Source organism: Pimephales promelas, chromosome 2 (genome assembly GCF_988280905.1).
Source record: "Pimephales promelas chromosome 2, fPimPro1.hap1.1, whole genome shotgun sequence".
Lineage (NCBI taxonomy): Eukaryota > Metazoa > Chordata > Actinopteri > Cypriniformes > Leuciscidae > Pimephales > Pimephales promelas.
In genome coordinates, this window is record NC_142770.1 from 36,668,925 (window position 1) to 36,687,644 (window position 18,720).

Genomic DNA, 18,720 nt, shown 5'->3' on the forward strand with positions numbered 1-18,720 from the left:
AATATCTCGCATTTGTTTGCACTTATTTGTTGAATGTTTGTATGTGCAAGTCGTTCAGACTGTACAGGGTAGCTAACATTAACTTATCTCACTAACGTTATCCACCTAACGTTAACTACAAAACATACTACAGGATACGTAACAGAGCATTGAGTTAATCGATAGTGCTCACACATGATTCTATCGTCACATTTACCATTACAGCAAACGTATCGCTAAAAAAATACCTTAGCAAGCGCTAGCTCACTACCCACCTGGCTACAAACATACCTTGCCGGGGTTCTGGAGATGTAGCCTAGCTATGCTGTTGAATTTCAGCTAGCTGCTAACGTTAGCTAAATCACACAGGCATTCGCATATCTGTCCTTCTGACGTCATGAGCACTCACATGGTTCTAACTTTCCATTTACCATTACAGCAAACATGATTCAATAAAAGAACACGTACCACTTAACATTTATCACTAAAATAACCCAGTTTTAGGATAATGGGATATACGAGTATTACATCGATCACGATGTCACGTAGCCTACAGTCTCTTTAGCGAACCCAGTGGACGTTTGTGTTTCAAAACTGTAGCTATATGTAGCGGTTGGTACATATTTCTGGCGCTGCAAAAAAGTGTGCAGAGGTACGTATTTCCAATGAGACCGGGTTGAGGGTGGGAGTCAAACGAACTTGGTCCATCTGTACTTCCTCGGCCAGGCAGGTGTCCTCCACATAACAGAGCATTGCGTCTTCCTTCTTGTTAAAGTAGGACAGCAAAAGCAGCAACATCTCTTTGACGTCTTCAGAGCAACCACTCAACTCTCCCCTGATCACTCTCAAGTTTGTTACAGCCTGTAGGAACTTTTTGTTCCTGTTCACACCAACAGTATTAAAGTAGTTCAAGAGTCGTTTCCCCTTCAGATCCACATTCCGGGTGAAAGTTTCTTTAAGTCCAATTCCGGCAAGTTCTTTGAAATGGACTGCCATGCCAAGTTCGTTGAATAAAAATGGCCACTCTTTCAGGAGGCATTTTATATCTCCGCCCTGGTTCACTTGTTTACGCTGTGTGTAGAAAGTCAATTTCATTAGACGTTTGACCTCCTCTGCCTTCGTTTTCTCATTTTTGGGGTCATAGAACGCTTCGCATTTTCAATTCTATACTGCAGTTGCTTAACCAAAGAGTGGTACCCTGGCCCAATCACATCTCCCTCGATTATGTCTTGCAGAGATTTAGGATATTTCGCCACCATCTTTTTAGCAACTTCGGTAGAACTCTTTTTACTTGGGCAAGGATTTTTTCGCATCATCTCTTGAACCACAATCCGGACCATCTCTCTTCTGATCCGTGGACTTGGACGATTACCTCTCTCTAATAACTGCATTAGTTCCTCTGGTAACTTGTCCCATGGTACCAGAAAGGTGTCCACCCAGTCTGGATTAGGGCTTTGGGAGTGGTTGGAAGAGGTTGACTGTGAACTTCTGGATAGAGACTCTAAGGTTGAGGGAGGTCTTGGCGTGGCATCAACAGATGAGCTGCTGCTTTCAGGGGTCTGGCCTGCACACAATTATCAATACAATGTGAAATTTCCAACCTTTCAGATGTTTTATGCCATCTAATTGTTAGCACTGGTAGCATTCTGTAATGTAATAGATCACTTACATCTCAATTTCCAAGCAACAATTACTCTTCAGGCTTAAATTGGCCTCAACGCTGACAGCAAATCAGCTTCCTTAATAAATGTAAAGTCCTCATATGTCTCCACACCAAGAGATTGCAAGGTATCTTCTAAAATGTCCTTTGTCATCTCTGGAAGGTCAGGCAAGACCTCAGTGATGGCGGAACGTAGAAACATTCTCTCTTGAGTCAGACATTTCTAGAATCAAGCAAGTAGAAATTAGATATTAGTGAAGTAACAACATGCATTTAAGAGGAGCCACTTCTTTTGAATATGTGTCTGAGGATTTAAAAAAAAAATGTGCATCTAAAAGAAAAAAAAAATTATTTATACTTTCATATTTTTCCAAATGGTATGTTTTTACTATATTTTTTTACTAACCATACATGAGCATTTTTTGTGTGGTTTATCCACCACTGTGGCCAAGACCTCTTTATTTCGACAGCACACTGTGTTTCAGTGGAATGACTTGATGCCCGTTTAAAATGTATGATGGTAACGGATAAAAATCAACCAAATCGTTAATGTTAAGACATTGCAACCTGGTGTTCTGTTTTGTCACGGAGTACAGATGGTATTCAGAATGATAGTCAGCTTTATGTACCCCCATCACAAAATACACTGTGTCATCATTTTGAATTAAAATAATGAGAAGTTCTCCAAACTCAATGGCCTCATCATTTTTTGACACAAGGAAATTACCTTTTTTATATGATGTACCTTTGTACACGATGTCTGTGGATACATTAGTATTAATTTCTGAAAAAGTAAACTCTCTTACTGCATGTTTAATTGTGTCACTGTAAAGGTTGGGATAAAAAGTGCAACAGTCTTTGACTTGCAGAAGCTGACTGCATCCTGGTCCAGCTGAAAGATATGCCTGAAACTTCTGATGTCTTTCAGATAAAGTTAGGCAGATGTTTTTAAAGTTTTTCAAATGCCTGGCACATCTCTTGAAGTAGGAGTGTTTGCTTTCAAAACGCATCGTCCATATACTCTAATCAAGGGGCCAAATTTAAAAATAAGTGCTGGATAGTGCCGCAAATAATGATGTTTTGGTTTTAGTGGACTTTCAGGAAATAAAGACTTTCTTGATTCCAAATATTCTTGGATTAGAATATCAAGATAGGCTACCTGTGCTGATGAAATCGTTTGCGCACAAATCATATCAACAATATCTTTAAGCTGGAGAGTTAACTGCCACACATCATCTTCTGGATTTTGCACTTTGTCACCAATTAATACAGGAAGCAATCTTAAGAAATTCCAATTCTGAATGGCTTGCCCTGAAAGCTTGGGCACCTTAGAGTTGACAGCACATGGCTTTGTGAGAGCATCAGTTCCTTTGTACTTGAACTGCTTGATGCGCCGGTTCATAATTGAATATGTAAGCCATTGCTTCTTCTTGATGAAATACTTCAAGTACAATGCAACATCATAGGACAATACACCCTCAAATATGTCATGGCCTAAACAAGGAGGGAGACCAGGCTGGCAAACATGAAAAGATTTCAAAGTATTGAAAACAGAGTTTCCCTTTATGCCTTTGTTGTATTGAGCTTGTAGATCAAGAACAACAGAATTGTAACGTTCAGGGGTGCGCTGTGGACCACAAACATTTGGGTCATTGTTTTGATATCAAATGTTCTTATCAAGCATAATAAAACAAAAGAATAAAGACAACATTTTGTTAAATTAATCACCTTAGAAGTAATTTAGACAACACATTTACACTTGAAATGTTTACTTGCCACTTTGTCTCGCATAGCATTCACATATCACAGATAACAGATAACACTGAAATTGAACTGTGGTGTAGTGTAACTGTATTGAATTGTGGTGAATGTGATCAAATAAAAGAAAAGAAAACAGAAAAAATAAAATCACACTGGTACAGCGGCATCTCAAATTGCCATCTTAGTGCTTACATGCCTCACAAATGACAACTACATGTTTGTGCTCCTTGTACACAGGCCTGGTGCTCTGGGAACACCAGCTGCTGACTTTTCTATCTTTGGCAGCTGGGCATCATTTCAATCATACAATGATTTCAGTATAAGAATCATTTCAGCATATGAATGATTATGAACTGTTAGGCCTACTAAATGTAAATAAGCTTTAAAAAACAATCTTTTTTTAGTGTAGTTAACATTAGCTAGCTAGAATATGTCAACAGCTAGCTAGCTAATAGTATTGGACATGTTTCTCCTTCTCACAAGTAATTTCTCACTATTACAAGGTCAAGGTAACCATAGCCTAATATTGAGACATTATGTTGTTATCTTTTACAATATATATAAAAAAATGTCTGTGGTTAAAATTAAATAAGATTAATAATAATTTTTGACCCATGTATGTAAAATTGATGTAGAAATAATAATAATAAAAAACTAACATAATGATTTGTGGAAATTAAAAACAAAATATTTAATGAATACTTGGAATAAGAAATGATTAAAAAAACATATTTTAAATGAAAGATTCAGCAAAGAAACACTCAGCCATCACTGAAATAACATAGCAAATGAATATGGGTCATTTTAGACCCATGTATGTAAAATTGATGTAGAAATACAAAAAAAGTGTTTGTTTATAAAGTAAGAAAGGAAACGTAGACACAATGATTTGTGGAAATCAAAAACAAGATATTTAATGAATACCTGGAATAACAAATGATAAAATACATATATTTTAAAGACTCAGCAAAGAAACACTCAGCCATCACTGAAATAACATAAGAAATGAATACGGGTCTTTTTAGACCCATGTTGCGCATTAGAAGGGTTGCTATACAAATACTATTTTTATTCAAAAAGTAAGAAAGGAAAAATAAAAATAAGGATTTGTGATGATCAAAAACAAGTTAATTGAGGAATACCTGGAATACTGAATGATGAAATTAATTTCTTGCAAAGATATAGAAAATTAAAACTATTTAGACCCATGTTGTGCATCAAAGGGTTAACAACTCACATTCCCACCTAATTATGTACATTATAGGAATTATGCAATTATGATAGTGATTATGAATTATGATGGGGTGTGCTTATAATTTAGACATTTTAAATACAATTTCTAAGTCAAAAACAGCATCCCAGCATAACCTATTCATTTTGCATAATTAATAGCTGAAATGTAAATAGTGTGTTGGGTAAAGCATGTTTCACCTCATAAAGTCAATGTAATTCTGAAAAATGACCCATAAGTGTGCTGTCCATGAACAGTAATAATTAAACTTGACAACTTTTTTCAAGACAACAAATTTTATTAAGAATTAGAAGAAAATAGAAAAGTAAAATAATGTAAAAATAAACATATAAAGAATAGAACTATTAAATAAGTAATTTAAAAAAAGTGTGTTTTTCTGGAACTGGCTTATTCGTCGAGCCATTCTAGACTCAGGCCCTCTCCACGGTAAGAGCCTCTCTTTAGTCATATTTGAGCTGTGTGCCAACAGTGATGTCCTTCAGTGCTTTAAATAAGATTATATCCTTGTCTTCCCCATTAATTTTCATCTTGCAATGGAACGGTTTAAGGTTTGGCATCTTTGAAGAATGGTTTATTCTTCTGCCAAAAGTGTTTGTAAGAGGGCGGCTCTCGCATGGATAATTCTGTGAATCTACACACAGTTCTCTTTCTCCAGCTTTGAAAAAGAAACAATATCCAGGCTCGTCGTTCAGGCTCTGCACTATGGCCCTCCCTTCAGCCGCTGGGATTACCTTTCCATGGTAATCACAGACTATATCGTTGGTGTAAAACCGTCGGGTTGCGACGACTCCTATAATAAAGAGAACAATAAAAATGACATGTAGTTCATGGCTGCTGGAATGCACATTTTACATTATTGCTTCTTCTGCCCTTACAAGACAAATGAAGAGTTTTCTTAGCTAGACCTTGCTCTGCACCAAAGTGCTTGATGGCGAGCCCCGTCCATGTCTGCTGGGACACGCACTGAATGACAAAACTGTCTTCTTCTACTTTTTGCTTTGGGGCTGGTCTCCACTGCAGCACAATCTCCTCCGGCTTTGGCCAGTTCACCGTCCAGCCCTCCTGTGTGATAAGACCTTCGCTGCAGACAGTTTGCGCAGTGTGAAATGTGCTGAAAGGCAGAATGAAATAACTTTACTCATGTGATTCACTGTAAATAAATGGCCTAGTTCGTGTCGAGTCAGTGTGTGTTAATGCTGTATTGATGGATTCGGAGACTTACACAGCAGATGTTTCTCCCGCTGGGCGTACTGGGCGGCCCTCCATTTATTATAAAAGACACGGTCTTCTGGAAAACCGTATTCCACCCTTTTCTTTTTACATGGAGGCAGACCCTCCAGCGAAACTGGAAATCTTTCAATGAATTCCCCAAAGTCTCTCCGATGTCCCCCAGAAGCGCCAGGCGCCAGTCTCGTCCGCAGACCCACTTTGTAAGTGAGGAATACAAGGTTTATAATATGCAAAAAAAATGAATGAAAACTTGCTAATCTGCTGTGCAAATAGTTTGTGATGAGTTGGTTGGACGAAGAGACGTACCTGGCCAATGATTCCTGTCCATGACATCCTGAGGCTGGGCCGCACCAGCACTGAAGGACAGGTAAATTAAGTAATGCCCCCCTTTGTTGCTCTGGGAGGTCTTTGGCCATCTCATACCTGCAGAAAGACAATGAAAAATGAAATGTTAATTGTGCTGTGACTGACAAAATGTGGATCCATTCACACACACGCATACCAGTTTGCATTTTGAAAGTGACACACTTCCTGCTGCCAGTTGGTGGCGCTATAACTTTGACTCACAATAGTCACATCCATGTGATCGTCACATCGTCACACCAGTCACATCCTCGCACTGTTAGTGCTCGGGCCCTAATGATGAAGTCTTAGCCTACTTACAGGTTGTGGCCCAACAACTGCTGCCTCTGGTTTTAAAGTTGAAACTGCTTCATGTTTTAGTAACAGTTTCTTGTTGAATCCGGTGTTGAACTCGTGGAGATTCTGGAAGCTGTCTTCCGTAAAATGCGCAGCACAGAGAGCTAGATTACCATCGTCATTTTCAGGAACATAATCAAACATAAATTGTATCCATTGTTGAAGTACAGCGTCCGTGGGAAGCCGAAACACAGAAGACCTGACAGCTGCGTGAACAACTCACTCGACGAGCTGGAGCTGCTGAAATATGGCCATGCCCTTTTCTGCTTATTCTGGAGGGAGGGTTGATGCAAATGTGTGGGTTAGTGACGTACCATAACCCAGCTGTAGTCCCATTAGTTTTTGTAGGCGTTTATACTTCCTGATTTTTAAAAGACGATATCTCTGCTTACACTGAACTTTCAGCGCTGCAACTTTGCAGATACTGTTCATGCACCAACAGCAACATTACACACTATTTAACATGAAAAAAGTGAAATCGCAGTCAACCCCCCCTTTAATATTCATCAATTGCGAAATCATGTTCAACACAGAGAGGAAATAATAAAAACGTAACTTCACTCAATGTGAAGTAGAAGTTATCGTTGGCGAGGTGGAAAAGAGGAGAGAAATGTTGTTTGGAGGGCACAGTGTGGGCATCCAATATGTCCGTCTAACGGAGCAGATATATCAATTAGATCGTCAGTCAGTCAGATAGATAGATAATTAGAGAGATATATAGCCTAGATAGATCGATAAATACATGTATTATTTGTCCACTGGGGAAAGTTGTTTTCATCATAAAATATCTTCATCAGCTCCGGAATCATGGCATTCATGCATATGCCTTTAGTTTGTTTTATTTTTGATAAAATAACGTATTCGTGTCTCAACCATTCAGAAAGCTGCAAGAAATTACATTTGCGCTGAACTATTTCCCATTTAGATTTTAACCGACATCCGTAGCTTGTCAGATGCAGAATTAAATGGTTGTAAATAAAATGCCCCATCACAATGCGTATAATGACGCACAATGGCTGATCTTGAGTTCTTAGAAGATGTGGCGATTAAATGGAAGGATTCGAAGCATCATCTTCACAACAAAAGGTGTGGAAAAAATATATTATTTATTGAAGAATTCCCTCATTGTGCAGTTTATTTCAGTTTGGACAGTCTTGATTTCGCCCAACTCCTTGGCCCTCTCTAATTGAATTAATGACTAGACGCTTTTTTGCCTCGACTTTGAAGTCCGACCATTTCTTTTTTATTTCGGCTACAGTCCGAGGTTGTGAGGACACAGCATTTACGCCGTCTGCAACCTTTTGCCACTCAAGTGCCTTTTTGGCATTAGTAATGGCGAGAATATCAGTTTTGTACATTATTTCGTTACCATCTTATTTATGAGAATGAATTGTATAAGCCAATATTATTGAAGAACATATTTCTTTCTTTTTTGGAAATATGTGTTAATTTTCATTTCTGTTGCAGATCGATCAAACGGGTGTTCGTGTAGGCTGTTAATTGTAAGACTTGCTTTGTGAAGTCTTCGTGTTATTTATGCAATTTATTTTACACAACCGTCTACAGTTTCACACACTTTCACGTGTTTTTCCACCTGCCGACGGTGTCGCCATTTCTCATTTCACCCGTTTTTGTGCGTACGCCTGGGTCAGAGCTGGCGTGAAGGACCGCACATTTTACCGTCAAGTTTGCTTTTTATAAACACCAACTATTGCGTAGAGAGCGGCGTACGCCTTCTTTTGTGTGTACGCAACGTTTATAAATGAGGCCCCTGGAGCTTATCTCCTGACTTGTGTATAGGCTTTACTATGGCTGTTTTCAGAGCTGTAGGGAAAGTACTTTCATTTATAGACTGATTTATAACTTTAGTGAGCATAAATTAATGTACAATACAAAGTATTTACAACACACTTACAATAAGTACTTTACTCTACTTACAATACAGTCTGTCTGGGTTGTCAGTTCACAACGAGGCTCCATTTAAATTTGTCACACATGGTCTGTGAGAGGCAAGCAGACGTCCGGCAAAATCACAGTCTGAAAAAATAGAGTCTGTCCGGGTTGTCAGTAGGGTTGGGCGATATATCGCACGATATTGTTATGCGCATCTAATCAGTAAAGCCGGTTCCTTGATTAGCAGTAAATCACCTTCACCTGCTTTCAGATGGAGCGGCATTCACTACAAAGAGCCGTAGATCACTGACAAGCTGAGCCAAATCGCGTTAATATCGAGGACATATCGATATCGATATTTAATGCGATATGGCTCAGCTGGTCAGTGAACTACGGCTCTTCGTCACGACAAAATCTCCCGTGTTAAACTAACACACCTGGGAGTGTATATGAGTCCACACTCAAGAGTGTTAAAGTTAATGAGATAATTAAGTGATTAAATGAGTGATGATTGAGCATTATTGAAAACACCTAAAGCAGAATCACAAGGAAAAAATCTCAAATTTTAAGCCACCGTTATGGAGATGAGTGTTTGCTTTAGTTGGGCTCTTGACCCTTATATTATTAACTTTATACTTTAATTTGCTGTTGCATCTGAGTTATATCTATCAGATGAACAAAAATAAACAATAATAAAATGATTTTGGTCATATAATGACGTTTGTCATTTGAAATTTATGTAATTATATATATAAATATAATATATATATATATACACAACATTTATAATAAAGTTTATTTATAAAATGTATAACATATAATTTATTCTGTTGCTTAGTGTATGACTTAGATTCTGAATAAATGTCCAGAATGTTAAATATAATAGACAGTTTTCTCAAAAGTTGCTTAAAAGAAAAAAACCCTTCCTTTAGGCACACACAGACCTCAAGATTCAGTCAATGCTTCTCAACAACGGTGACGAGTAGAATATTCAAGTAGGAAAAGTAAATTACATAGACAATTCAGATCATAATATATTCAAACCGCAATGCATGATGGGAGCCATTAATGAGTTGTGATTGGTGGCAACAAGGATTAATTTCGCCACCACAGTTGAGATAGACAGACTGATTATTGATCTCTTAATTATTGTGTTTCTAAATAAGCATGAAAATATAATAAGCAGAATAATATTTATTAATAAATTTATATTAAAAGAAAAAAAATACAGATAAGCTGTACAATCACTAAAATCTTGCTAACAAGTTAAGCCAAATCATCTGAAAAGTTTCATTTTACAGATCACAGCATGATTATGTCAAAACATAACCAACACTATAAGATCAACGATGTCTTATTTGACTGCTATTAATCAATAATAAAGCAGACACACAAAATTTAAAGTGAAAGTATAAGTGTCAAGAGCCCAACTAAAGCAAACACTGATCTCCATAACGGTGGCTTACAATTTGTGATTTTGTCCTTCAGCGATTCTGCTTGTGATCATCAGGTGTCTTCAATAATGCTCAATCATCACTAAATTAATCACTTAATTATCTCATTAACTTTAACACTCCTATCGTCCATTTGAAAGCATGTGAAGGTGATTTACTGCTAATCAAGGAACCGGCTTTACTGATTAGATGCGCATAACAATATCGTGCGATATATCGCCCAACCCTAGTTGTCAGAGATCCAACCACTCCAGCTCCAGGACGTAGATCAAGGTCAATTATTTCATTGGTCACACTGAGGCTCCATTTACATGAAACTACAATGTTTAGACACTATTGAGGCTCCTTTTACATGAACATCAAGTCCATACGCAAGCTCCCAATTTTGTCCAAACATCTATAGTTCATTCGCGAGCTCACAGTTGACAAACAAATCATTGATAGTTCATAGTCTTGTGTCATAAAATGTGACACAAATTGTAAAGAATCAAATGTCCAGCCACTCCAGCTCCTCTATCTCCCCACGAAAAGTCCTCTTCTTGATGCCGTGGTCGAAGCAGATCTTATCATCTTTCTCAGTGTCCGTGGTGGCCTGAAAGAGCAGGACGTGCCTGTCTCCCCCCTGAAGCTTCACTATGCAGTGGCATGGGTGCACGTTGCACTTCTTCTTTGAGTGTGTAATTCATCTCCCGATGGTTTCCAGAGACGGGTGGCACTCACAGGGGAAAGTCTCCGCATCGATGCAGATTTCGTCAGGGCCATGTTTGAAGAAAAACAGGTTTCCCAGCTGGTCCTGCGTCTCTGCCATCTCCCTGCCCTCAGCACCTGTGATCACCTTTCCGTGGAAATCACACAGGATGGAGCCCTTCCCGAAGGCCTTGGTTGCAACAACGCCTGTGGTCAAAAAGAGGGAGTCATTAATGTGCTGTTCATGATGTTATTATATTCATTTTATTTATGGATTTTACTGTGCTCATAAGACAGTTGTACATACCTTTCTGCTCCCCAAAGGCCTTCACAGCCAGACCCGACCATTTCTGCCTGGTCACCCCCTTGATGATGCCCGGGTCACTCTCCGCCTGTGCTCTGCTGAGCGGCCTCCACTTCGCCATGATGTCCTCTGGACGAGGATGATTGGCCGTCCAGCCCTCTGCATCTATGACTTTGGCCACCATCGCTGCAGTTGGGGTACGTCTTGAGAATTTTGCTGTCAAAGAGAGCACATTTGAATTAAAATTCAGGTTCACACACTAGTTCAAAATGTTTCTGTTGGAGCAAATCTAATCATTGGATCATAAGGAAGTATATACACGTACCCAAAAGATGTTGCTCCCGAAGGCTGTACTGCAGAGCCCTCCACTTATCATAAAAGACTCTGTCGGCGGGGAACCCAGCTTTTTCTCTCTGGGTCTTGTTGGGTGGTTGGCCAGTGATTCCCACAGGGAAGGCCTGCAGGAAAGCATTAAAGTCCGGGGCTGGGACCTCTTCTTCCACCCGCCTTCTCTTCACTGCCTGGGTGCCCTCGTCGCCAGAGTCGTCAGAAGAGGAGCTGCAATATTGAAAAGGTCTGGAGGTTACACACTAACGAACTGATGGATGAGTGTTGAGAGACATTATAATTATAACAGATTTATAACATAATTATATTACAGATAATTACATACCGTGTCAGGGAGCTGAGCAGGTTTGAAGTGGCCACAATAGCATCTAGGGTCTTCATCCTATAGTGCTGGTTTGCCACTGCATTGGAATTGGCCATGTAGTGGGCCACAGACGCCTTCTGCTGCTCTGTAAAGTTGGCAGCCACATCTGTCTCCACGGTCCGACGTATCTGCTGGCTCATGATGTTGGGGTCTTAACACTTACTGTTACTCCCTCCACCGCTCCTGGTCTCTGGAAGTGACCGAGGATCAGGATTGCTTCGCAATAGTAGCGGAACATGGTCTTTTCCTCTGACGGCTGGACCATCAAACCCTCTGTGTGCAAAAGAGAGAGAAACTCAGACAAATTCACACCAGAGTTCATTCTCTCGAGGTAGCACAAATTAAACCTTTTTCTGAGTTGATCTTGATCTGGTCAGACAGTTCTTTCTCCAGCTTTTCCTTTACATCCGTCCAATGTGCAAATTCTTTCCGGAATCTCTTAAAGAATTGTGGCGTTTTCCCTTTATCTAGTACCAGAGACCTGGAGATCAAGAATGCCAGTTAAGTCCCTTTGAGAAGGAGCATGACGTGATATAAACCTAAACAAATCGCCAAACATGATGCAATGAAGCAGGAAGGACACCTCCTGTACCTGTACGAGCCGCCGGACTCACTGTCCAGCTCTAAAAACTGAACTCTGGGTTTGCGGAAGTGGCTGGTGAACGGAGGCTTGTCATTGGTGTACGTCATTGGTGTACCGCAGCTGCTCTCACTGCTGGAGGTGGAGAAGTTCATTGCCGCTACAGAGACAGAGAGAAGGTTAACACTCCTGTAAGGATACCACAATCATTAACGCATGCCTCACTCAACTGTAGGGTTGGGAATCGAAAATCTTGAGGTCAGGAATCAGATAGTCGTTATAAAACGAATTGATTCCTTTGTGAGCATTTCAATGACTTTAAAGAGCCCCTATCATGGATTTTTGAAAATGACTGTTCATATGGTGTGGAATATAGCTCTAAGGGAATGAAAATCTGAAAGTGCACCGTATATAAAGTTATGGTCTTTTAAAAGTGAGTCTATTAAATGAATTGTTTTTGAAACGAGTCATTAGCTGTTACATCGTGACGTAGATACATACTGGCCACGCCCAGTTACTGCGCGCGCAGACGGAAGTGTAAACTCGAAGTCTACACACTCAAACACTTCATCATAGCATCATGTCGAGAATACGCTGTGTTCTACTATGCAGAGATAGTTCAGCCACTTTGTTTTCATTTACAGGGACGAGCATGTGAAGAATCGGTGGTTAGAGTTCATATCAACACTATAGCCCGATTGTGTTCTCATCATTTTATTGACAAATAATGTTAGTTCAAAAACATAAATTAATTCAAATGTGCATTCACAAGCGGTTGTTCTTGAAGGAGGGCTCAGTAACTTACTTACCCAGTGTATATGGATCAGCTTCCTCCTCCGAATCACAACCTGTAAGTATTATTAATAATTTTTGCTTTTATGGGTTTTGAACGGTTTTGTTGCGTCAGGGCGCGAGGCAGTATGTGTGTGTGTGTGTGTGTGTGTGTGTGTGCGTGCGCGCGCGCGCGCGTGTGTGTAAGTTATGCTCAGCGCAGCTTCTAGGTCTCCAATGTCAATTTTTTTTAAATATGTGAAATGTTTGTCGCTGTTATTGGAGTTGTCAAAGAATAGAGCATCTTGTAGTACTGTAGTGCTTTATCAATATGTTTATGGGTCTGTCATCTGACCAATCACCGCCGATTAGTGTCACGCTAGAGTGGTTTGGAAAAATGAGTCGTTGTACGAATCATTTGGGAGTCTGTGAGCAAATCAGTTAAAAATAAATGCATATTATACGACAAATAAAGTGTTTATCCTTGCATGCATGTTAAACTGTTTTTGGGAACTCCTAAAACAAAAATAGGAACATTTCAAATGCTGTGATAGGGGCTCTTTAAACCCTTCAAGCACGAGATGACTTGCACACTGTTTTGTGTGCTGCACACATGTGTAACAGTATATAGCTTGTTTTCACGTGACGTCACGCCACTGTGTTGCCATGGCGCGAAACGCAGATGGAGGGCAGGAAGTGATTTTCTATATTTAGGAAGCACTATAACACACTCAAAATGCCTATGTTTTGCGTCGTTTACGGTTGCTCAGATCGATCAAACCACAAGGAGTTTTTATCGTGTGGCCAAAGTTGTTGTTCATAAGGGGGGAAAATACAAGAAATTGACAGAAAAACACCGGGAAAAATGCTTTGCAAACCCTCGTCTGCGGTCGGGAAAAGCCAAATGGGAAAATGCCAGTGAGAGTGTGTGTGTGTGCGCAGTGATCACTTCATCAAATGTGAGATAATACATTATTTATGTGGCTTATAATTACATTATTCAGGTATTTAAATACACTTAAGTGGCTGTTTGTGAAACGTACCAGACTAGTTTCCGAACTTCGTAAAGTCAAAGTATGTCTGTAAGACAAGTTATGGCGCTTTTCCACTGCATAGTACGGTACGGTTCGGCTCAGTACGCTTCGACTCGGCGCGGAACAGTTCGGATCGCTTTGCGTTTCCACTGCAGTAGTACCCCTTCAAAGTGTGTGGGACTGATCGTTATTTGCGCGCGCCTCTACTGCCATGACATCATCTTAAAAGCGCCACATTTTCAAACCCACAACACAGGAACAATGGAGACTATCGAGGGGATGGTGTTCCTGATTCTCGGGATGTGGTTGTTTTTAACTGCTAGACGGAAAAATGTGTTTAAAATGAGGCTGATGGCAGCAAAACAAAAATACTGCTAAAAAAGTGTCTCGTGTCGCAAATCCAATGACGCTAGTAGTGACGCTGGTAGTGACGATTCTGTCTGACCAATCAGTGATCTGCAGTGTTTCACGTCACATTTTAGTACCGGTACGGTACGCTTGGAACCTCAACAGACCAGGTACCATTTAAAGCGACCTGAAGCGAACGGTACTGTACTGTACCATGCAGTGGAAAAGCACCACAAGTGAGCCGTACCGAACCGTACTATGCAGTGGAAAAGCGCCATTAGTTGCTGATATCTACAGCCTCGATGGCAGGCAAATCTCTCAATTCAGTTGAAAATCGGTCCTCTTTATAACGTAAGGATCACGTCCAACATATGTCTCAATTTTCTGTTGATATATTTCTCTTGTAATAGCGTCCATTGCGCTCTTCACTCCTTGCCCTCCATCTGCATTCCGCGCGTCAACACAATCACGTGACTGCAAACCACCTATTGGATCCATGCAGCTCTTAAAGTGACAGTACACACATACACACACACACACGACATGTGCCGGTATTCGGTAATGCGATAAATCGCGGTAATGAATTTGCACGATATTGTTATCACAGGCTCTTCAAAATACCGTGAAAAATAATAAATTCAAATTTAGACTTTTAGAGCGCGCATTAGCTGCTTATTTTCCTTTAAACGCTCAAACACTGCGTGCTGCGCAAAACACGCGCGCACTCTGATGTAAACAATCCCCACATGTATAAGCACTGTGTGCATGCGGCAGAACGCTCCCGACGATGCATCCCCGCAGGGCTGCCAACTCACACATTCAGCTTGAGACTTTCAGACAGGACGCGGAATACGCGCAGGGTTTTGTTGCTGCGCCGACCTGCATCGACCACGCCGGGGTTAAAGTTCAAAAACTGGAAAACGGCTCTTTTTTTAAGGTTTTTGTTTTTGGTTTGAAACGACAAACGAAAAAAGGGTGGTGCAGATTTGTTGCTGTTAGCGCTACTACATATAATTAAATTTATATTTAATGTGGTTTCCACATTAAATGGACAGCGTCGCTCGCGCTATACAGTGTCAATAGAAATGTATTGATCAGGCTAGGTAATAGACTAATAGTGATAGTAGTTTGTTAATAATACAATCAAAAACGACATATGTGAAGGTTCTCAGTCCACTCCAACGAAGTTTAAAACCTAGGGCAGTTCAAAACGGTTACAAAAACATACCAGTTGGTGTCGCACTGTGTTTGCTGCTGTGTGCAAGCTACTGTCATGGAGATTAACTTATGTTCTGTAATAAAAACTTTCCATTATAACTGTGCTTTCACAAATTAGCCTACTCACCAAAATGAGCTCTTTCTCCTCATTAGGCATATTTGATCATGTAGTCTATACAGTATGGTCATGATTTGGCTATTATTAAATAATAAAACAGTAGATCAACATGAAAATCACCGCAGTCTGTGATATTTAGAACAAGAATCTGCTGGATTTTTCTAAAAAAAAAAAAAAAAAGATTTTAGTCTGCCGACACCAAGCGCATAGCTACAACTTGAGCCTACGCAACTTTGTGTCCCAGCTAGCATGAACAATCAGCCTGAGCTCGGCTGCCCCGTGGCGTCTGCGGCTACGTGTTAACCGGGCCGATTGTGGCCCGCAGCTCGCTCTGGAACATGCATTTTTGTTACGGCTGTAAAACACTGGGCCGATTCATGTTCACCATAAAAACCGGCTCCGGCTGTATGATCTAGACCACTTCTGGAAATGACTCGGCTTAGGTTTAATCAAGGATGGTTAAAGCAATAATAACATAAAAAAAAAATATTTTAAAATTGACGTAAATTCCTGACCGTATCAGATAATGTTAGATGCGGTAGCTATGCAGTAAATAATAATTAAATAGTGTTGTTAATTTGCACAGAGGATTCTTTAATATACCAAAGCTTTACATTTATGTATTTTAAACATGCATTCGCGTTTAAGCTGACATAGACGCACAATATGTTTAAGCGTAAATGGTGTGACCATGGGCGCGAACGCGCTTCTCCGAAGAACAGATTGCGTGACAGCGGTAAGGCAGCTTTAAAAAAAAAGCTGTCTATGGAAAAATCTACAGAAATGTTTGGGCCCATGGAGGGATTATCATTGGATACCACCTGATGAATTTTGTTTTACTAGCACCTCATATTCATTGTATAATAGTGTCACCGCCCCGGGATGGTCCGACCCACACCCGGACGGACCTACACCCCACCGCGAGGAGCCGACACCACAAGGACACCAATGAACGGACAAAGAGACCAATGAACAGATTAAGAGGGAGGTTTTATTTATTTTAAAAGTTCAAGAATGTTGAGCAGATGGTTTCGTCGTGTAGGCCTGGACAGGATTGGAGACCACTGGAATCCGTACTCTATTCCCACAAGGAAGATCTTCGTCGACGTGACTGCTCTGTGAAGCTCAGGCAGAGAGAATGGGGCTCGGTTACTCAGCGGCGTGTACACAGCGTGTCTGCTTCTCCGTGGGGCTCAGGCAGAAAGAATGAAGAAGTCGGGGTGCTCACTGACGTAGCTGCAGCGAAACTGCTTCTCTGTGGGGCTCGGGCAGAGAGAATGAACAGGGTCAGAGTGCTCACCGAGGTAACTGCAGCGATACTGCTTCTCTGTGGGGCTCAGGCGGAACGAATGAGGCTCGGTTGTTCAGCGGTGCAACTGCTTCTCTGTAGGGCCCAGGCAGAAAGAATGGAGCTCGGTTGCTCAGCGGCGTGTTCACAGCGGGTCCACTTCTCTGTGGGGCTCAGGCAGAGAGAATGAAAAGGTCAGAGTGCTCACCGACGTAACTGCAGCAATACTGCTTCTCTGTGGGGCTCAGGCAGAAAGAATGGGGCTCGGTTGCTCAGCGGCGTGTTCACAGCGTGTCTGCTTCTCTGTGGGGCTCAGGCAGAGAGAATGAACAGAGTCAGAGTGCTCACCGACGTAACTGCAGCGATACTGCTTCTCTGTGGGGCTCAGGCAGAAAGAATGGGGCTCGGTTGCTCAGCGGCGTGTTCACAGCGTGTCCGCTTCTCTGTGGGGCTCAGGCAGAGCGAATGAAAAGGTCAGAGTGCTCACCGACGTAACTGCAGCGATACTGCTTCTCTGTGGAGCTCAGGCAGAAAGAATGGGGCTCGGTTGCTCAGCGGCGTGTTCACAGCGTGTCCGCTTCTCTGTGGGGCTCAGGCAGAGAGAATGAAAAGGTCAGAGTGCTCACCGACGTAACTGCAGCAATACTGCTTCTCTGTGGGGCTCAGGCAGAAAGAATGGGGCTCGGTTGCTCAGCGGCGTGTTCACAGCGTGTCCGCTTCTCTGTGGGGCTCAGGCAGAGCGAATGAAAAGGTCAGAGTGCTCACCGACGTAACTGCAGCGATACTGCTTCTCTGTGGAGCTCAGGCAGAAAGAATGGGGCTCGGTTGCTCAGCGGCGTGTTCACAGCGTGTCTGCTTCTCTGTGGGGCTCAGACAGAGAGAATGAACAGAGTCAGAGTGCTCACCGACGTAACTGCAGCGATACTGCTTCTCTGAGGGGCTCAGGCAGAAAGAATGGAGCTCGGTTGCTCAGCGGCGTGTTCACAGCGTGTCCGCTTCTCTGTGGGGCTCAGGCAGAGAGAATGAAAAAGGTCAGAGTGCTCACCAACGTAACTGCAGCGATACTGCTTCTCTGTGGGGCTCAGGCAGAAAGAATGGGACTCGGTTGCTCAGCGGCGTGTTCACAGCGTGTCCGCTTCTCTGTGGGGCTCAGGCAGAGCGAATGAAAAGGTCAGAGTGCTCACCGACGTAACTGCAGCAATACTGCTTCTCTGTGGGGCTCAGGCAGAAAGAATGGGGCTCGATTGCTCAGCGGCGTGTTCACAGCGTATCCGCTTCTCTGTGGGGCTCAGGCAGAGCGGATGAAAAGGTCAGAGTGCTCACCGACGTAACTGCAGCGATACTGCTTCTCTGTGGGGCTCAGGCAGAAAGAATGGGGCTCGGTTGCTCAGCGGCGTGTTCACAGCGTGTCCGCTTCTCTGTGGGGTTCAGGCAGAGCGAATGAAAAGGTCAGAGTGCTCACCAACGTAACTGCAGCGATACTGCTTCTCTGTGGAGCTCAGGCAGAAAGAATGGGGCTCGGTTGCTCAGCGGCGTGTTCACAGCGTATCCGCTTCTCTGTGGGGTCAGGCAGAGAGAATGAAAAAGGTCAGAGTGGTTATAAGGAGTACAATCACTGGTGTTAATTCTCCATCGAGATGATCATTCAATGGTAGATAACTGGCGGAGTGGCTTAGCTGAAGCTGTATCCTTACAATGTTCAATGGTGAATAATAGCAGAAACCAGGTTCAG

General features: G+C 41.8%; 1 long non-coding RNA gene and 1 pseudogene across 2 annotated transcripts; both read right to left on the bottom strand.

Moving 5' to 3' along the window:
- Positions 1–579: 579 nt before the first annotated feature.
- LOC148997291 (uncharacterized) lies at positions 580–1,785 on the bottom strand (annotated as a pseudogene). The gene is made up of 2 exons (XR_016146529.1): positions 1,649–1,785; positions 580–1,543 (listed from the first exon to the last, which is right to left on the bottom strand). The product of XR_016146529.1 is annotated as an uncharacterized LOC148997291 (transcript).
- A 3,253-nt stretch (positions 1,786–5,038) lies between these two features.
- LOC148997292 (uncharacterized) lies at positions 5,039–5,754 on the bottom strand. The gene is made up of 2 exons (XR_016146094.1): positions 5,558–5,754; positions 5,039–5,442 (listed from the first exon to the last, which is right to left on the bottom strand). It is a non-coding gene; the product is annotated as an uncharacterized LOC148997292 (long non-coding RNA).
- Between the last annotated feature and the right edge of the window lie 12,966 nt (positions 5,755–18,720).